The sequence below is a fragment of the Dermacentor silvarum genome, chromosome 1 (genome assembly GCF_013339745.2).
Source record: "Dermacentor silvarum isolate Dsil-2018 chromosome 1, BIME_Dsil_1.4, whole genome shotgun sequence".
Classification (NCBI taxonomy): domain Eukaryota; kingdom Metazoa; phylum Arthropoda; class Arachnida; order Ixodida; family Ixodidae; genus Dermacentor; species Dermacentor silvarum.
Window position 1 is genome coordinate 243,396,178 of NC_051154.1, and position 17,913 is coordinate 243,414,090.

A 17,913-nucleotide genomic window follows, 5' to 3' on the forward strand; every position below is an offset into this window, starting at 1 on the left:
TACGCATCCTCCGCAGCGCGGATCAGAGTACCCTCAAGCACCATACCGTCATCTGGTTCCCCGCCCATCTCGGCCGGGTGCCGGGTGCCCCGCCAAACCTCAACGAGATCGCCCACGACGCAGCGCGTGCGCTTACTGACTGCACCGTCCCAGGGCAACCCCACCTGGCCGAGATAGAGACCAACCGGGATGCACCCATTACGTATAATGAAATCACCAAACACTTCTACCTTGGACGCCGCATCTTTCCGCCCCCACACCCCAAACTTAACAGACCGCAGGCGCTAACCCTACGCTTATTACAAACATACACGTACCCAAACCCCGCCAAACTCCACGTTCTCTATCCTGACGCGTACCCCAGCGACGCTTGCCCTTCGTGCGGATACACGGCGACACTCGCACACATGCTCTGGGAGTGTAGAAGCGCTCATCCCGACTCTACCTCGGACAAGTGGGAGAAGTCCCTCAGAAGCTTGCTTCTCGCCGACCAGCAATGGGCCGTCCAGCAGGCCCACGAAGCGGCCGCCAGGTATTCCCTGTCGGCCCCTACGTGGGAGACGCCCGCTACGCCCTAAGCGCGTCCTGCAGGACCCAAATAAAGTTTGTCCAGTCCAGTCCAGGTAGAAGTATGGTAAAAGATATTGTAAAGAGCGGGAAAAGGAAACACAGCTCATAGGAGACAATAAAAAAGCAGCATGCAAGTATTGTAAGTGTGAGATTCATGTACTGGCAAACGTGCAATGAACAGGGTGCAGTCTACGCTGGAGACTATTTTAAAAAGTAAATGAGTGATTTCGTTCATTATTGCGCATATTTTCTTTGTACAAAATAATTAAAGTTATGTGTTTATCTTCCCTTCGTATTTTTGCGATTTTTTTCATACTATTAAACTATTTTCACGAATGAGAAAATTTGTTCAACTTCCACTTCTTTCGGGCGTCGCAAAAGTCGCGCCGCTTTTTTTGGGCTTCTCTTGGGATGATTATTAGCTTGTTTGCTTAGCGGCATCTGGCAACTCTGGCAGGAATGGATAATCGAAGAAGCTCAGTCTATTTTTTTTAAAGTACACGTTGCACTGACGGGACTAACACAATAAATAAAAAAAGAAGAGCACAATTTTTCATTGCTTGGTGTATAGGCGCCCAACATGTGCTCGCTAGAAAAAAAGAAAAAAAAAAGTAACCATCACTCGGTTATCATGATCTTCAGTCACCCGTGCGAGAAGTCTCAGCAGTTCAGAAGCCGTCGCAGTGCTTCCGGCTTCCGGTTGCCGTTTTGCTTTTGTATGCATAGAGTATGCATAGAGTTGCTCCTGGATTCAGAAATGCATCGTCACTTGAAGCCCCTGCTTGACTTGATCTATACGAGGCCTGTCGTGAACGCACCGAAAGATACGTAACAAGGGTCTTGGGCACGTTCACGACAGGCCTCATTTAGATCAAGTCAAACAGTGGCTTCAAGTTAAGATGCATTTAAGAATACGGGGGTTAGTATACTAACTATAGAGGAAAAGCTGGGCGAAAAAAGCATAAAGTTAGTATACAACTCTATGAAAAAAAAAAGTAACCATGACTCGGTTATCATGATCTTCAGTCACCCGTGCGAGAAGTCTCAGCAGTTCAGAAGCCGTCGCAGTGCTTCCGGCTTCCGGTTGCCGTTTTGCTTTTGTATTCATAGAGTATGCATAGAGTTGCTCCTGGATTCAGAAATGCATCGTCACTTGAAGCCCCTGCTTGACTTGATCTATATGAGGCCTGTCGTGAACGCACCGAAAGATACGTAACAAGGGTCTTGGGCACGTTCACGACAGGCCTCATTTGGATCAAGTCAAACAGTGGCTTCAAGTTAAGATGCATTTAAGAATACGGGGGTTAGTATACTAACTATAGAGGAAAAGCTGGGCGAAAAAAGCATAAAGTTAGTATACAACTCTATGAAAAAAAAAGTAACCATGACTCGGTTATCATGATCTTCAGTCACCCGTGCGAGAAGTCTCAGCAGTTCAGAAGCCGTCGCAGTGCTTCCGGCTTCCGGTTTCCGTTTTGCTTTTGTATTCATAGAGTATGCATAGAGTTGCTCCTGGATTCAGAAATGCATCGTCACTTGAAGCCCCTGCTTGACTTGATCTATATGAGGCCTGTCGTGAACGCACCGAAAGATACGTAACAAGGGTCTTGGGCACGTTCACGACAGGCCTCATTTAGATCAAGTCAAACAGTGGCTTCAAGTTAAGATGCATTTAAGAATACGGGGGTTAGTATACTAACTATAGAGGAAAAGCTGGGCGAAAAAAGCATAAAGTTAGTATACAACTCTATGAAAAAAAAAAGTAACCATGACTCGGTTATCATGATCTTCAGTCACCCGTGCGAGAAGTCTCAGCAGTTCAGAAGCCGTCGCGTAGCTTCCGGCTTCCGGTTTCCGTTTTGCTTTTGTATGCATAGAGTATGCATAGAGTTGCTCCTGGATTCAAAAATGCATCGTCACTTGAAGCCCCTGCTTGACTTGATCTATATGAGGCCTGTCGTGAACGCACCGAAAGATACGTAACAAGGGTCTTGGGCACGTTCACGACAGGCCTCATTTAGATCAAGTCAAACAGTGGCTTCAAGTTAAGATGCATTTAAGAATACGGGGGTTAGTATACTAACTATAGAGGAAAAGCTGGGCGAAAAAAGCATAAAGTTAGTATACAACTCTATGAAAAAAAAAAGTAACCATGACTCGGTTATCATGATCTTCAGTCACCCGTGCGAGAAGTCTCAGCAGTTCAGAAGCCGTCGCAGTGCTTCCGGCTTCCGGTTTCCGTTTTGCTTTTGTATTCATAGAGTATGCATAGAGTTGCTCCTGGATTCAGAAATGCATCGTCACTTGAAGCCCCTGCTTGACTTGATCTATATGAGGCCTGTCGTGAACGCACCGAAAGATACGTAACAAGGGTCTTGGGCACGTTCACGACAGGCCTCATTTGGATCAAGTCAAACAGTGGCTTCAAGTTAAGATGCATTTAAGAATACGGGGGTTAGTATACTAACTATAGAGGAAAAGCTGGGCGAAAAAAGCATAAAGTTAGTATACAACTCTATGAAAAAAAAAAGTAACCATGACTCGGTTATCATGATCTTCAGTCACCCGTGCGAGAAGTCTCAGCAGTTCAGAAGCCGTCGCAGTGCTTCCGGCTTCCGGTTGCCGTTTTGCTTTTGTATGCATAGATTATGCATAGAGTTGCTCCTGGATTCAGAAATGCATCGTCACTTGAAGCCCCTGCTTGACTTGATCTATATGAGGCCTGTCGTGAACGCACCGAAAGATACGTAACAAGGGTCTTGGGCACGTTCACGACAGGCCTCATTTGGATCAAGTCGAACAGTGGCTTCAAGTTAAGATGCATTTAAGAATACGGGGGTTAGTATACTAACTATAGAGGAAAAGCTGGGCGAAAAAAGCATAAAGTTAGTATACAACTCTATGAAAAAAAGAAAAAAGTAACCATGACTCGGTTATCATGATCTTCAGTCACCCGTGCGAGAAGTCTCAGCAGTTCAGAAGCCGTCGCAGTGCTTCCGGCTTCCGGTTGCCGTTTTGCTTTTGTATGCATAGATTATGCATAGAGTTGCTCCTGGATTCAGAAATGCATCGTCACTTGAAGCCCCTGCTTGACTTGATCTATATGAGGCCTGTCGTGAACGCACCGAAAGATACGTAACAAGGGTCTTGGGCACGTTCACGACAGGCCTCATTTGGATCAAGTCGAACAGTGGCTTCAAGTTAAGATGCATTTAAGAATACGGGGGTTAGTATACTAACTATAGAGGAAAAGCTGGGCGAAAAAAGCATAAAGTTAGTATACAACTCTATGAAAAAAAGAAAAAAAAAAGTAACCATGACTCGGTTATCATGATCTTCAGTCACCCGTGCGAGAAGTCTCAGCAGTTCAGAAGCCGTCGCAGTGCTTCCGGCTTCCGGTTGCCGTTTTGCTTTTGTATGCATAGAGTATGCATAGAGTTGCTCCTGGATTCAGAAATGCATCGTCACTTGAAGCCCCTGCTTGACTTGATCTATATGAGGCCTGTCGTGAACGCACCGAAAGATACGTAACAAGGGTCTTGGGCACGTTCACGACAGGCCTTATTTAGATCAAGTCAAACAGTGGCTTCAAGTTAAGATGCATTTAAGAATACGGGGGTTAGTATACTAACTATAGAGGAAAAGCTGGGCGAAAAAAGCATAAAGTTAGTATACAACTCTATGAAAAAAAAAGTAACCATGACTCGGTTATCATGATCTTCAGTCACCCGTGCGAGAAGTCTCAGCAGTTCAGAAGCCGTCGCAGTGCTTCCGGCTTCCGGTTGCCGTTTTGCTTTTGTATGCATAGAGTATGCATTGAGTTGCTCCTGGATTCAGAAATGCATCGTCACTTGAAGCCCCTGCTTGACTTGATCTATATGAGGCCTGTCGTGAACGCACCGAAAGATACGTAACAAGGGTCTTGGGCACGTTCACGACAGGCCTCATTTAGATCAAGTCAAACAGTGGCTTCAAGTTAAGATGCATTTAAGAATACGGGGGTTAGTATACTAACTATAGAGGAAAAGCTGGGCGAAAAAAGCATAAAGTTAGTATACAACTCTATGAAAAAAAGAAAAAAGTAACCATGACTCGGTTATCATGATCTTCAGTCACCCGTGCGAGAAGTCTCAGCAGTTCAGAAGCCGTCGCAGTGCTTCCGGCTTCCGGTTGCCGTTTTGCTTTTGTATGCATAGAGTATGCATAGAGTTGCTCCTGGATTCAGAAATGCATCGTCACTTGAAGCCCCTGCTTGACTTGATCTATATGAGGCCTGTCGTGAACGCACCGAAAGATACGTAACAAGGGTCTTGGGCACGTTCACGACAGGCCTCATTTAGATCAAGTCAAACAGTGGCTTCAAGTTAAGATGCATTTAAGAATACGGGGGTTAGTATACTAACTATAGAGGAAAAGCTGGGCGAAAAAAGCATAAAGTTAGTATACAACTCTATGAAAAAAAGAAAAAAGTAACCATGACTCGGTTATCATGATCTTCAATCACCCGTGCGAGAAGTCTCAGCAGTTCAGAAGCTGTCGCAGTGCTTCCGGCTTCCGGTTGCCGTTTTGCTTTTGTATGCATAGAGTATGCATAGAGTTGCTCCTGGATTCAGAAATGCATCGTCACTTGAAGCCCCTGCTTGACTTGATCTATATGAGGCCTGTCGTGAACGCACCGAAAGATACGTAACAAGGGTCTTGGGCACGTTCACGACAGGCCTCATTTAGATCAAGTCAAACAGTGGCTTCAAGTTAAGATGCATTTAAGAATACGGGGGTTAGTATACTAACTATAGAGGAAAAGCTGGGCGAAAAAAGCATAAAGTTAGTATACAACTCTATGAAAAAAGAAAAAAGTAACCATGACTCGGTTATCATGATCTTCAGTCACCCGTGCGAGAAGTCTCAGCAGTTCAGAAGCTGTCGCAGTGCTTCCGGCTTCCGGTTGCCGTTTTGCTTTTGTATGCATAGAGTATGCATAGAGTTGCTCCTGGAATCAAAAATGCATCGTCACTTGAAGCCCCTGCTTGACTTGATCTATATGAGGCCTGTCGTGAACGCACCGAAAGATACGTAACAAGGGTCTTGGGCACGTTCACGACAGGCCTCATTTAGATCAAGTCAAACAGTGGCTTCAAGTTAAGATGCATTTAAGAATACGGGGGTTAGTATACTAACTATAGAGGAAAAGCTGGGCGAAAAAAAGCATAAAGTTAGTATACAACTCTATGAAAAAAAGAAAAAGTAACCATGACTCGGTTATCATGATCTTCAGTCACCCGTGCGAGAAGTCTCAGCAGTTCAGAAGCTGTCGCAGTGCTTCCGGCTTCCGGTTGCCGTTTTGCTTTTGTATGCATAGATTATGCATAGAGTTGCTCCTGGAATCAAAAATGCATCGTCACTTGAAGCCCCTGCTTGACTTGATCTATATGAGGCCTGTCGTGAACGCACCGAAAGATACGTAACAAGGGTCTTGGGCACGTTCACGACAGGCCTCATTTAGATCAAGTCAAACAGTGGCTTCAAGTTAAGATGCATTTAAGAATACGGGGGTTAGTATACTAACTATAGAGGAAAAGCTGGGCGAAAAAAGCATAAAGTTAGTATACAACTCTATGAAAAAAAGAAAAAAGTAACCATGACTCGGTTATCATGATCTTCAGTCACCCGTGCGAGAAGTCTCAGCAGTTCAGAAGCTGTCGCAGTGCTTCCGGCTTCCGGTTGCCGTTTTGCTTTTGTATGCATAGAGTATGCATAGAGTTGCTCCTGGAATCAAAAATGCATCGTCACTTGAAGCCCCTGCTTGACTTGATCTATATGAGGCCTGTCGTGAACGCACCGAAAGATACGTAACAAGGGTCTTGGGCACGTTCACGACAGGCCTCATTTAGATCAAGTCAAACAGTGGCTTCAAGTTAAGATGCATTTAAGAATACGGGGTTAGTATACTAACTATAGAGGAAAAGCTGGGCGAAAAAAGCATAAAGTTAGTATACAACTCTATGAAAAAAAGAAAAAAGTAACCATGACTCGGTTATCATGATCTTCAGTCACCCGTGCGAGAAGTCTCAGCAGTTCAGAAGCCGTCGCAGTGCTTCCGGCTTCCGGTTGCCGTTTTGCTTTTGTATGCATAGATTATGCATAGAGTTGCTCCTGGATTCAGAAATGCATCGTCACTTGAAGCCCCTGCTTGACTTGATCTATATGAGGCCTGTCGTGAACGCACCGAAAGATACGTAACAAGGGTCTTGGGCACGTTCACGACAGGCCTCATTTGGATCAAGTCGAACAGTGGCTTCAAGTTAAGATGCATTTAAGAATACGGGGGTTAGTATACTAACTATAGAGGAAAAGCTGGGCGAAAAAAGCATAAAGTTAGTATACAACTCTATGAAAAAAAGAAAAAAGTAACCATGACTCGGTTATCATGATCTTCAGTCACCCGTGCGAGAAGTCTCAGCAGTTCAGAAGCCGTCGCAGTGCTTCCGGCTTCCGGTTGCCGTTTTGCTTTTGTATGCATAGATTATGCATAGAGTTGCTCCTGGATTCAGAAATGCATCGTCACTTGAAGCCCCTGCTTGACTTGATCTATACGAGGCCTGTCGTGAACGCACCGAAAGATACGTAACAAGGGTCTTGGGCACGTTCACGACAGGCCTCATTTAGATCAAGTCAAACAGTGGCTTCAAGTTAAGATGCATTTAAGAATACGGGGGTTAGTATACTAACTATAGAGGAAAAGCTGGGCGAAAAAAGCATAAAGTTAGTATACAACTCTATGAAAAAAAAAAGTAACCATGACTCGGTTATCATGATCTTCAGTCACCCGTGCGAGAAGTCTCAGCAGTTCAGAAGCCGTCGCAGTGCTTCCGGCTTCCGGTTGCCGTTTTGCTTTTGTATGCATAGAGTATGCATAGAGTTGCTCCTGGATTCAGAAATGCATCGTCACTTGAAGCCCCTGCTTGACTTGATCTATATGAGGCCTGTCGTGAACGCACCGAAAGATACGTAACAAGGGTCTTGGGCACGTTCACGACAGGCCTCATTTAGATCAAGTCAAACAGTGGCTTCAAGTTAAGATGCATTTAAGAATACGGGGGTTAGTATACTAACTATAGAGGAAAAGCTGGGCGAAAAAAGCATAAAGTTAGTATACAACTCTATGAAAAAAAGAAAAAAGTAACCATGACTCGGTTATCATGATCTTCAGTCACCCGTGCGAGAAGTCTCAGCAGTTCAGAAGCTGTCGCAGTGCTTCCGGCTTCCGGTTGCCGTTTTGCTTTTGTATGCATAGAGTATGCATAGAGTTGCTCCTGGATTCAGAAATGCATCGTCACTTGAAGCCCCTGCTTGACTTGATCTATATGAGGCCTGTCGTGAACGCACCGAAAGATACGTAACAAGGGTCTTGGGCACGTTCACGACAGGCCTCATTTAGATCAAGTCAAACAGTGGCTTCAAGTTAAGATGCATTTAAGAATACGGGGGTTAATATGAGGCCTGTCGTGAACGCACCGAAAGATACGTAACAAGGGTCTTGGGCACGTTCACGACAGGCCTCATTAGATCAAGTCAAACAGTGGCTTCAAGTTAAGATGCATTTAAGAATACGGGGGTTAGTATACTAACTATAGAGGAAAAGCTGGGGGAAAAAAGCATAAAGTTAGTATACAACTCTATGAAAAAAAAAGTAACCATGACTCGGTTATCATGATCTTCAGTCACCCGTGCGAGAAGTCTCAGCAGTTCAGAAGCCGTCGCAGTGCTTCCGGCTTCCGGTTGCCGTTTTGCTTTTGTATGCATAGAATATGCATAGAGTTGCTCCTGGATTCAGAAATGCATCGTCACTTGAAGCCCCTGCTTGACTTGATCTATATGAGGCCTGTCGTGAACGCACCGAAAGATACGTAACAAGGGTCTTGGGCACGTTCACGACAGGCCTCATTTAGATCAAGTCAAACAGTGGCTTCAAGTTAAGATGCATTTAAGAATACGGGGGTTAGTATACTAACTATAGAGGAAAAGCTGGGCGAAAAAAGCATAAAGTTAGTATACAACTCTATGAAAAAAGAAAAAAGTAACCATGACTCGGTTATCATGATCTTCAGTCACCCGTGCGAGAAGTCTCAGCAGTTCAGAAGCTGTCGCAGTGCTTCCGGCTTCCGGTTGCCGTTTTGCTTTTGTATGCATAGAGTATGCATAGAGTTGCTCCTGGATTCAGAAATGCATCGTCACTTGAAGCCCCTGCTTGACTTGATCTATATGAGGCCTGTCGTGAACGCACCGAAAGATACGTAACAAGGGTCTTGGGCACGTTCACGACAGGCCTCATTTAGATCAAGTCAAACAGTGGCTTCAAGTTAAGATGCATTTAAGAATACGGGGGTTAATATGAGGCCTGTCGTGAACGCACCGAAAGATACGTAACAAGGGTCTTGGGCACGTTCACGACAGGCCTCATTTAGATCAAGTCAAACAGTGGCTTCAAGTTAAGATGCATTTAAGAATACGGGGGTTAGTATACTAACTATAGAGGAAAAGCTGGGGGAAAAAAGCATAAAGTTAGTATACAACTCTATGAAAAAAAAAGTAACCATGACTCGGTTATCATGATCTTCAGTCACCCGTGCGAGAAGTCTCAGCAGTTCAGAAGCCGTCGCAGTGCTTCCGGCTTCCGGTTGCCGTTTTGCTTTTGTATTCATAGAGTATGCATAGAGTTGCTCCTGGATTCAGAAATGCATCGTCACTTGAAGCCCCTGCTTGACTTGATCTATATGAGGCCTGTCGTGAACGCACCGAAAGATACGTAACAAGGGTCTTGGGCACGTTCACGACAGGCCTCATTTAGATCAAGTCAAACAGTGGCTTCAAGTTAAGATGCATTTAAGAATACGGGGGTTAGTATACTAACTATAGAGGAAAAGCTGGGCGAAAAAAGCATAAAGTTAGTATACAACTCTATGAAAAAAAAGTAACCATGACTCGGTTATCATGATCTTCAGTCACCCGTGCGAGAAGTCTCAGCAGTTCAGAAGCCGTCGCAGTGCTTCCGGCTTCCGGTTGCCGTTTGCTTTTGTATGCATAGAGTATGCATAGAGTTGCTCCTGGATTCAGAAATGCATCGTCACTTGAAGCCCCTGCTTGACTTGATCTATATGAGGCCTGTCGTGAACGCACCGAAAGATACGTAACAAGGGTCTTGGGCACGTTCACGACAGGCCTCATTTAGATCAAGTCAAACAGTGGCTTCAAGTTAAGATGCATTTAAGAATACGGGGGTTAGTATACTAACTATAGAGGAAAAGCTGGGCGAAAAAAGCATAAAGTTAGTATACAACTCTATGAAAAGAAAAAAGTAACCATGACTCGGTTATCATGATCTTCAGTCACCCGTGCGAGAAGTCTCAGCAGTTCAGAAGCCGTCGCAGTGCTTCCGGCTTCCGGTTGCCGTTTTGCTTTTGTATGCATAGAGTATGCATAGAGTTGCTCCTGGATTCAGAAATGCATCGTCACTTGAAGCCCCTGCTTGACTTGATCTATATGAGGCCTGTCGTGAACGCACCGAAAGATACGTAACAAGGGTCTTGGGCACGTTCACGACAGGCCTCATTTAGATCAAGGTCAAACAGTGGCTTCAAGTTAAGATGCATTTAAGAATACGGGGGTTATATGAGGCCTGTCGTGAACGCACCGAAAGATACGTAACAAGGGTCTTGGGCACGTTCACGACAGGCCTCATTTAGATCAAGTCAAACAGTGGCTTCAAGTTAAGATGCATTTAAGAATACGGGGGTTAGTATACTAACTATAGAGGAAAAGCTGGGCGAAAAAAGCATAAAGTTAGTATACAACTCTATGAAAAAAAAAGTAACCATGACTCGGTTATCATGATCTTCAGTCACCCGCGCGAGAAGTCTCAGCAGTTCAGAAGCAGTCGCAGTGCTTCCGGCTTCCGGTTGCCGTTTTGCTTTTGTATGCATAGAGTATGCATAGAGTTGCTCCTGGATTCAGAAATGCATCGTCACTTGAAGCCCCTGCTTGACTTGATCTATATGAGGCCTGTCGTGAACGCACCGAAAGATACGTAACAAGGGTCTTGGGCACGTTCACGACAGGCCTCATTTAGATCAAGTCAAACAGTGGCTTCAAGTTAAGATGCATTTAAGAATACGGGGGTTAGTATACTAACTATAGAGGAAAAGCTGGGCGAAAAAAGCATAAAGTTAGTATACAACTCTATGAAAAAAAAAGTAACCATGACTCGGTTATCATGATCTTCAGTCACCCGTGCGAGAAGTCTCAGCAGTTCAGAAGCCGTCGCAGTGCTTCCGGCTTCCGGTTGCCGTTTGCTTTTGTATGCATAGAGTATGCATAGAGTTGCTCCTGGATTCAGAAATGCATCGTCACTTGAAGCCCCTGCTTGACTTGATCTATATGAGGCCTGTCGTGAACGCACCGAAAGATACGTAACAAGGGTCTTGGGCACGTTCACGACAGGCCTCATTTAGATCAAGTCAAACAGTGGCTTCAAGTTAAGATGCATTTAAGAATACGGGGGTTAATATGAGGCCTGTCGTGAACGCACCGAAAGATACGTAACAAGGGTCTTGGGCACGTTCACGACAGGCCTCATTTAGATCAAGTCAAACAGTGGCTTCAAGTTAAGATGCATTTAAGAATACGGGGGTTAGTATACTAACTATAGAGGAAAAGCTGGGCGAAAAAAGCATAAAGTTAGTATACAACTCTATGAAAAAAAAAGTAACCATGACTCGGTTATCATGATCTTCAGTCACCCGTGCGAGAAGTCTCAGCAGTTCAGAAGCCGTCGCAGTGCTTCCGGCTTCCGGTTGCCGTTTTGCTTTTGTATGCATAGAGTATGCATAGAGTTGCTCCTGGATTCAGAAATGCATCGTCACTTGAAGCCCCTGCTTGACTTGATCTATATGAGGCCTGTCGTGAACGCACCGAAAGATACGTAACAAGGGTCTTGGGCACGTTCACGACAGGCCTCATTTAGATCAAGTCAAACAGTGGCTTCAAGTTAAGATGCATTTAAGAATACGGGGGTTAGTATACTAACTATAGAGGAAAAGCTGGGCGAAAAAAGCATAAAGTTAGTATACAACTCTATGAAAAGAAAAAGTAACCATGACTCGGTTATCATGATCTTCAGTCACCCGTGCGAGAAGTCTCAGCAGTTCAGAAGCCGTCGCAGTGCTTCCGGCTTCCGGTTGCCGTTTTGCTTTTGTATGCATAGAGTATGCATAGAGTTGCTCCTGGATTCAGAAATGCATCGTCACTTGAAGCCCCTGCTTGACTTGATCTATATGAGGCCTGTCGTGAACGCACCGAAAGATACGTAACAAGGGTCTTGGGCACGTTCACGACAGGCCTCATTTAGATCAAGTCAAACAGTGGCTTCAAGTTAAGATGCATTTAAGAATACGGGGGTTAGTATACTAACTATAGAGGAAAAGCTGGGCGAAAAAAGCATAAAGTTAGTATACAACTCTATGAAAAAAAAAGTAACCATGACTCGGTTATCATGATCTTCAGTCACCCGTGCGAGAAGTCTCAGCAGTTCAGAAGCCGTCGCAGTGCTTCCGGCTTCCGGTTGCCGTTTTGCTTTTGTATGCATAGAGTATGCATAGAGTTGCTCCTGGATTCAGAAATGCATCGTCACTTGAAGCCCCTGCTTGACTTGATCTATATGAGGCCTGTCGTGAACGCACCGAAAGATACGTAACAAGGGTCTTGGGCACGTTCACGACAGGCCTCATTTGGATCAAGTCAAACAGTGGCTTCAAGTTAAGATGCATTTAAGAATACGGGGTTAGTATACTAACTATAGAGAAAAGCTGGGCGAAAAAGCATAAAGTTAGTATACAACTCTATGAAAAGAAAAAAGTAACCATGACTCGGTTATCATGATCTTCAGTCACCCGTGCGAGAAGTCTCAGCAGTTCAGAAGCCGTCGCAGTGCTTCCGGCTTCCGGTTGCCGTTTTGCTTTTGTATGCATAGAGTATGCATAGAGTTGCTCCTGGATTCAGAAATGCATCGTCACTTGAAGCCCCTGCTTGACTTGATCTATATGAGGCCTGTCGTGAACGCACCGAAAGATACGTAACAAGGGTCTTGGGCACGTTCACGACAGGCCTCATTTAGATCAAGTCAAACAGTGGCTTCAAGTTAAGATGCATTTAAGAATACGGGGGTTAGTATACTAACTATAGAGGAAAAGCTGGGCGAAAAAAGCATAAAGTTAGTATACCAACTCTATGAAAAAAAAAAAATTCGCAGCCGCAAAGGCGCTTTCACGTTGTTACGGCTCTTTTTGGTAACGCTGAAAATATTCAAGAGCAACCGCGAATACACGCGAGATTTCCGCACGACTGGCCGCTCGAGGCACTTTGCGTGTATTCGCGGGCATCTTTCACGCTCGGAAAAACACTTTTATGTAGCACGTATTGAGCAATAGAAAGCTGTATCGGGAGTTTTTCATGTTGCTCTACAATTTTTCTCATTGACGCTTTTCGTCTAATTATAGTAACTGAGAAGTTGATTAATTAATTAAGTCTGGTTAGCGAAAAATAATCTGAGTACCTCCAAGCGATAGCAAACAACATTACCTTGGTTCAGTGAAGCTACGTGGCCATTTGCATATATTTAATGTTTGTCCCAAGTTAAGTGAAACAAACCGTATGAACGCATGTGGTGAAGCCATGTCTACGTGGCAGTGCATGCTCAGACGCAACCATGTTGTTTCGGCTTCCTCCGGTAGGCGCCGCCAGCAATCTTGGACGCGCAGCGCTCCCGCGTTCTAGACACCCGTGACGGGGACTGTACATGTTAGAATCTGCGAGAAACCAAACACCGCGAAGTGGTTGATGAAATGCTTGTACATCTAAATGTGATGCATACAAATGTGTTTATTTCATTCTATGCAACGTGGAACCTAAAGCATTGTTTTTACTTATGCACTGCACATATCACAGCTTTAATGTAATTCAATGTTTACGCTCATTCACGACAGCGTTCACAAGCAAAAGTCATAGTGATGTATGAGATGCGCCTTTTTGGTGCCTGTGATTCACTCAGTTTATCGGAAACAACGAATCATGGAGATTGCGGTGCTATGCGCATGCGCACGAAGGCTAAGAGCAGCAGGGTGCTGTTTTCTACAACCGTATTTTCACCCGATTTAGTGCAAGACAGGAACTGCAATGTGCTAATATGTCGCGCATCGCATAGCACTGCCCACCTCATGTATAATGCTCACTAACTAGATCTCGGCTAAATGTGGCAAGCGCCGGGCTCCGTCTGCATTAGCTGCGCCGGCCGCACGGCGTTCGAGTCCCGCTGCGCCAAAATCCTGGTTCACTGAGGATTCGCACTTGGTAGCAGCCTCGAGCTCCCAAATAACTTATGGCGCAACTTGTGGACGAGCGAAATGGTGCCATTTTCGCGCGCTCGGGCAATTCGTCCCTTAAATAAACAAGTGCTTCGTGTCTTTACTTGCCTCCCGCGCATCGATCGACCTTGTCGGTTATGACTCGCCACCTCCACAAAGACCACTTGGACTAGAGCTTTGAAAGTTTAGTTCTTTTTCTTTTAGAATGGCTCATATACATAGTTTTTGTTTCCTTCTTCTCAAAGGCAAGATGAGCAATTATGCGCCTTCACTACCATTTCATACGCTCCCATGAAAAATAGCGGAAGGCACTGGGGGGAAACTGGCTAAAATTTCTTTTACCTACTAGTGGCTGCTGAAAGCTCAGCCCGCCCCGCCCCCTTATCTCTTCCTCCTTCCTCCCGCTCTTTCAGATAACCCGCTTCGGTGGCTCAGTGGCTAAAGCATTCTGCTGCTGAGCGCGAGGTCGCCGGTTCGATGTAGGCGAGGTGCGAAATTGCTCGTGTACTATTAGCAAGGAAAACGGGTAAATTACAGACGTGTGTCCTTTCGGCAGCTCGAGGCGCCCATGGTGCCTCGAGATTGCCTTACGCGAGAGCATCAATCGGCTTTTGCGAGAGTACTCGCAGCAATTAACAAGAAGCTGGCCCAAATATCAGACATTCAGAGTAAGGTGGATGGGCTAATGGTGGTAAAGAATACAGTCGACACATGGGAGCTCTCTATATTCAGCATTCGTCGAATTAATACGATGCGGTGCTTGCGGAATTAAAAAAAGGAAAAACAACCCAAATAGCCATTATTAAGAAAAGTGCATAGAACCAGTTTAGTAATTCAGCACCAGCAAAGAAGTTCACGAGTTGCGAAAGCAGATTCATGTCCTAGAGCAATACAGCAGACGACAAAATTTGGAAATTCATGGCCCGCCAGCAACTGAGAATGAAAACATGTTAAGGAAGCTGAACAACTTAGCAGATAAACTTAACTCGCTGAATTGACCTTCTCCGAAGGCGTGCACAGACTGCCGCCTAAATGGGGCAAAGTTCCTCTCCTCCCGTTTCGTGTCCCGTGCCACACGCGATGAGTGGATGGCTAAGAAAGCTGAATTAAGAATTGCTAGATCTGAGGTGCACTTCCTGGGCACTCTGACCCCACAGAATAAGAAGCTTCTTTTGCTGATGAAGGTGAAAGGTCAGGACAATCATTATCAATTCGCGTGGCACAAAGATGGAAAGTTTTCTGTACGCAAGGCACCTGGTGAGCGAACGCTGCGCATTGGCTGCGAATATGACCTTCATAAGATTCGCTGAACTACTCTGTATTATTTTAGAGCGATAGCTCTACTACTCGAGGTACAAACCCGGAAAACACCTGGTTCCGTAAATCTGACCTTCAAGCTCAGCCAAGGTCAAAATGGGACTTAGCCTGCCACTATCGGCGGCTGCTGCGTACGTCGCGTGGGCTCCCATATCTTGAAAGCGATCTGCGATGTGGACAGAGTGCACCGAGTGCTGGTAGCTTCATATGCGCTGTAATTTCGACGCTTCTGTTCGCGTTGAAGTGAGACGCAGCGTGAAGGTCAATTCGCCCGCGGCTGCTGCCGTGCCGAGCAGCGTCTGTGCGTTGTCTCGTGGTACAGTTGTAGATGCGGTAGTTGCTGACGGCACCGAGCAGCGTTAAAATTTCAATGACTGTTTTCTTCGAAACCGTGTATCAAGGCAGTTTATCTTTTAAATTCGGTGTGTCCTGACCCCTTCTTTCACGAAACTGTCCAGAATGTTGATTTTCCATACAAATATCTGCAGTATGAGAAACAACTAGTGTTAAGCCGAAGCACTGTTCGAATCTTAAGATCATAAGTTCAATTGTTTAGCTTTCACTGAAACTTCGTACTCAAGTGCCAAGTACAATTTTTGAGTGATATAAACTCGAAGGTGTTTACAGATTGGATCGCAGAGGAGGTGGAGCGTCATTACATATCGAAGATGATATATTGTATGACGTTGTTACGGAATTTTCTTGTTTGTGCACATTATAAACCGATCGCTGTTAAATGTATGGAATTACTGATTGCCTCAGTTTATGGACCCACGATCAGAAGATATTCAAGAATATTCAGAGGTGACGTCCGTGCTGGTGCACTCACGACTGGTTTGAGCGATCACATATCAATACGTTGTTTCTTCCCGGTAATAAAAAAAAACGAAAAAGCGTGTGGGCGATGCTTATTTTACTTATCGCTTCTTTAGTGCCAATCCATTGTCTGCTTTTCATGCTAGTATTGATAGTATCGATTGGAATGATCTTGGTAATTTGCTTCAAAGCGCAAGAGAACACGCTCACATAAACGCACGCATCACACACACAAGCACCCCGAGTAAGGATGCCCCTCACCTTTTCACACAAGCGTCGTTTCTTCGTGTGTGTGTGCGCGCGCGTGCGTGTGTGTTCTGTTGCGCTCTGCAGAAGTTACCAAAATGGATTGGAAACTAGCCTAGCTAAAAGTTTTTTTTTAATTATGGGGTTTTGTGTGCCAAAACGACGATCTGATTATGATGCAGGCCGTAGTGGATAACTCCGAAATAATTTCGATCACCTGGGGTTCTTTAACGTGCACCCAACGCCCGGTACACGGGTGTTTTTGCAATTCGCCCCCATCGAAATGTGACCGCCGCTACCCCAGCTATACAAATTCTAGAGTGCAATGATGTCTACTGAGAGCGAAATCCCAACGTATCGTATGAATTGTTTTTGCAATATTGACACGTGTACGCATTTATTCTTTTTCCGGGGACGAAAAACGTGTGAAAATATGTAAAGCGCTGTTATAGTGACGCTTTAACACATTAAAAGTCGCAATAAGCGCAGAAACCCAAGGATTATAGAGAGCTTCACAACACAGTATAGAGAGCGAGATAGACTATATCATAGCTTTATTAGACTAAGAGATGTATCTATGTTACACGAATACGAAAAAAAAGGAAAAAAAAATTGAAACGAATCAAACTGAGACTGAAAGAGAGCTCGCGTTCAGCATTACCAGGCGAAATGTGCGGCGGTCCCTCATGATTCCAGAAATGCACGGAGTTCGGCACGTCCGCTTATTGAGAAAACAAACGATAGACTTCCTAGAAGGCTTACGATTGATGGCGCTTGAGTACAGCGAAGTCAGCCTGGTGGACAAAATTATCAATAATGTTTTTAGCTTAAGGTGCAGGAGTGCCGGGTCGTGGCCCACGGAAAAACACCGAGAAGTACATAGCTTCTCCCTGTACAAGCTGTATTTTCTTGACTCCATGTAGGGGACATGAAATAATAACATATCTTAAATCATCAAATAAAAATGCTGCTGCTGATAACGATAACTTCAAGGCCGAACCACTTATACACGTTGCTGAACTATTAGGTGGGCCATTGCAGCATATTATGTAATCAAGCTTTCGCCACAGGTACTTTTCCAGAAGTCATGAAAATTGCTAAGGCAGTAATTATGCACAAAGGTGGCTCTCATAATGACTTGAACAACCACACATCTGTAACCGTGCTCCCTTTAACTTTGAAAGTTTTAGAGTACGCATTAAAATCAAAATTATTCATGTTCCTCAGTGATTGTCAAATGCTTGTAAGGGAACAATTTTATGTCCATGAACGGAAACCAGTAGAAAATACACTACTGCATAATCAAGAAAAATGATTCATATTATTGACAGTAAGCAAGATATCATTGGAGTATTTTTGGATTTTAAAATAAAAAGGTGTTCGATTCCATCAAACATGCTATTTTGTTTCGTTAACTCCCTAAGTATGGTATACTAGGCATTAAATTCGATGTTTAGTTATTCTCCTGGCAGGGTGCCGTGCACTTGTTTAAACAGTTAGAGTTTCCAGTTGCCGCCAAAAAAATATTAGGTACCACGGGATTGTAATC